Raw genomic sequence first — 3795 nt, 5'->3', positions numbered from 1 at the left:
TTTAAATATAGTTAAAGTTCTAATTGAGTACTCGAAAAACATAAGCAAACTATAATTGTAGCTAAGATATGAAACTAATATTTAATGTGTTTGGAAGAATTAATTTAAATAAAAATGCAAAGAGTGAAATAAAACTCTATGGAATATATGTAAAAAATAGTTAAAGATTAAACATGTTGTATGATGATTATCATTGTTGGATAATGGCTTAAAACTGTTGATGATTGTTAGAATATGATAACAAGATATGAAACTCAAAATGGATGAATCTTATTTGAAGACTAGGTGGATGCCAAAGTAATTTGACTATACTCAAAAACAAGAACTTTCTTGCTCTAATGCAGCTGCGACCAATTTCACAAAAAGAAATTTCTGTCTGCAATAATAACCTTCAACTCTAGCTTCAGGAGTAGTAAAGCAGTCTTGCAGTGAAGAACCCTGGTATTAGTACCACATCGAAAAATTGTAATGCAAAACTCAGAATGTATAAAATTTGCCAAATTATTAATAATTTACTGATACTTAATATTGTCGATTTCAAGTATAAAATGTTAATGAAAGAACAAATGATAAAAATTGAACTTAGAATTGGTGGGGTGCGCCAGCAATTGCTATAGTGCAACGCAAGAGCGACACGCGAGAGGCCCAATAGCAAGCTATTGTGGTGGACTCTCCCCCTCAAGAAATAAATTTAATATCGTGTGGACCATTGGCCCACATATCAGATATTAAACTGATAAGAACAGATACTACACTTGATCTTAGCCAAAAGGCCGAGAAAGGTATGCTTATTTCTCTGGCTCGCTTCAGTTTTTATATTGCCTATTTCCTCTGTTTCTTCTTTGCCTTCCCGATGTGGGACTTCAACCATTGCACAAAACTTTGCTGGCTATATTTGTACGTACTACACTTTCTTTCCTCCTTCTATTGTGAACTTCAAGTACTACACTTTCTTTCCTCCTTCCATTGTGAGCTTCAAGTACTACACTTTCTTTCCTCCTTCCATTGTGAACTTCAACTTACAACCACTGTCATTGTCATTTCCTTTTTGCTAGTTTCCACAACAAACAAACTTATCATCACCTTTCAATTTGTTACTGCTTCACAAATCTACTGATTATGCTTCACTTCAATCTAAGACATGTGCTTCACTGCTGCATCAATTAATAGGGTGACGTAACATTCATTATCATCATTGAGGAATCACAGAGATTACCAAAATGTTCTACACTAAAAAGCTAAACTGAATCAACATACCTGCTTGGATGTTTTCTTTCTTTATTTAGTTTAGGTAGGCCCTGTTATCAATCATATAACTCCTCCACTTCAAATTATAATATGGTAGAATAAAACAACAATGCAATGCAGCATTCTTCATGTAATGTAGCCTTCTTTTAAGCAACTTATATGTCTCCTATCTTTTGTCATGCACCAAGCATTCTTTGTCATTGAGGAATGAAGCTAACACAATGCTACCGCACACTTGGAATGTAGATCGACCGGTCTTTAACATAAACACGCTAGATTACTTCTTCTTCTTCTTGCTTAATCATTCTTTTTCAACCCTTGTTTTAACCCATGTGTGTTTGTAACACCACATTAAATTAATCTTTCCATTTCTAAATCAACTTCTCTCAATAATAATAATAATAATAATAATAGTAATAATAATATGCTAGACTAATTTTTGTTTTATTATTAAAACCACACTCTCAACTTACACAAATTGTTTTTTTTTATTAATAAATTGCTTTCCACTCATTAACTAAAAGTATGAAATAATTTTTTTATAAAGTGAAATATCTCTTCATACAAATATATACGGAATATTTAATGCTTTTATTTAGGATAGATATTTAGTCGTTATGCTTTTGTAGCATTTTAAGTTTCAAAGACGTGCATGTTGTTGTCGTGGTGTATTTTCAAAAGATGTGAATGGACAAAGTGTTTAGATGTGATTTTTGTGGACATGGACATTCTAATTACTAGGGTTGTTTATGGTATAGTTCGTGAGAAATATTGAACCGAACCAAACTATAGTAAAAGTTCACTCGAACTGAATCAAACCGTTTCAATTTACTAAGAACCGAACTGAACCAAAATTATTGGTTTGGTATACCATTTCAAAATTCTGAACCGTTAGTAGACAATTTTTCTCAAACTGAATAGTTTATCAAAGAACCGAACCGTCAAACTATTTTTCAATTTTAAAAAAAAAATTAACTTGTTTTAAGCATTTTTCCGCTCTAGAATTTAACCGGAGATCTGGATCTGAATCGTAGGAATCCAGATCTAGAATTTATACGTTTGTCCGACGGCAATTGCAAAGCGAACACGATTCTAGTGGAAATCGTAGGAGTCGTACGTCGATTCCCACAAACGATGCCACTTTTCTGCTCGGGATCGAGAAATGGGTGATCTAACTCCAACAAGTGTGACTGCACTATCCTAATAGATGTTTTGTATTATGTCAAAACTAGGATCTTTAGCGTTTTTGTACATTGGACAGTATCATCTGAGTCATGATGTGCATCTTAGCATTAGAATGCATAAAAACATCTCAGAATGCATTTAGAAAAAAATTAGGGCATTAAGAAAAGATTCCATGCAGCAAAAATCAGTTTTCAAGTGAAAAACAGGTTCAAGCGTCGACACATACATTCTATGAGTCGACACATGTAAGTGAATTTTAAAGCATGTGGCCACTGTAATGCATGTGTCGACACATGCAACCTTCAAGTCGACACAGAAGAATTTTTTCTTCTATGAGTCAACACATACGAGGAATGAGTCGTCACATGTGGATAAATAGTAAAGTTTGTAGACTATGTTTACATGAGTCGGCACATATTGTAAATTTTATTTGTATGATTCGATACACAGAAGAAATTTTTCCTCTATGAGTCGACACATACGAATTATGTGTCACACAGGAAAATTCTATGCCCGTAGGAAAATTCTTCTTGAGAATTCTGACTAACACTTAGTCCCCCAAGGTATCTATGAACAATCGTTGATTACAAATTGTGTATACAAAGAATCTTCTAATGAGCATATTACACAATGTGTAAGTACAGCTACACAAAAGTGTTGAGAGAAAGATACGAACAAAAGCTCCTTGCTAAAAATACAAAATTATACAAAAAAAATCTCTAACAGAGTCTGTATAGCGCTTTGGCATAGTTTTGTTGAATTGAATCGTTGATTCCAAATTCTTCCAATGGCTTCCTTTATAGAGAAGGGTAGATTCGTTGAATGGTTGAGTAGGTAATACAAAGTACACTTGTAAAGTCCCCAACTGTTATGGTGGGAATGGTAGATAATAAGTACAACTAGAACTGTCCTTAGGCCACACTATAAGAGTAGAGGTCATAGTTTATGTTAGTAATTTTATGCTCACCATCACACGCAATCCGTTCTCGATCTTCTAAGTCTTCTGAGGATTCAAATTGTATATTGATTGAAGCATGTTGTAGAAGCATCAGAACTTGATTCTTATTTTCCTAAGTCTTGGAGTCTTTAGAACTTGTTCAGCAAAACCTTGTCTTCAAAGTCTTCAACACTTGGTCTTCAGAAGAGATGTCTTTAGATCTTGACAACTTGCTCAGTAGAACCTCGTCTTCACCATCTTCAGAACTTGCTCAGTAGAACCTCGTCTTCAGCATCTTCAAAACTTGGGACAAAGAAGCAAAGCTTTAGAAGGCCTCCAAAGCTTCCTTGTAAAAGTCACGATCAGAAGCTCTTGTATTGACGTTCCTTAGAACTGTTTGATCGGGACTTTTTAAGTCTATTGGG

The 3795-nt window shown here is 34.2% G+C and overlaps 1 non-coding gene across 1 annotated transcript; it reads right to left on the bottom strand.

Moving 5' to 3' along the window:
• Positions 1 to 591: 591 nt before the first annotated feature.
• LOC131593651 (U2 spliceosomal RNA) lies at positions 592 to 786 on the bottom strand. Its single transcript, XR_009281041.1, has one exon. It is a non-coding gene; the product is annotated as a U2 spliceosomal RNA (small nuclear RNA).
• Between the last annotated feature and the right edge of the window lie 3009 nt (positions 787 to 3795).

The sequence above is a fragment of the Vicia villosa genome, linkage group LG3 (assembly GCF_029867415.1).
Source record: "Vicia villosa cultivar HV-30 ecotype Madison, WI linkage group LG3, Vvil1.0, whole genome shotgun sequence".
NCBI classification, from domain to species: domain Eukaryota; kingdom Viridiplantae; phylum Streptophyta; class Magnoliopsida; order Fabales; family Fabaceae; genus Vicia; species Vicia villosa.
Note: the sequence above shows the minus strand (reverse complement) of the source record. Positions and strands in the feature narration are given on the sequence as shown.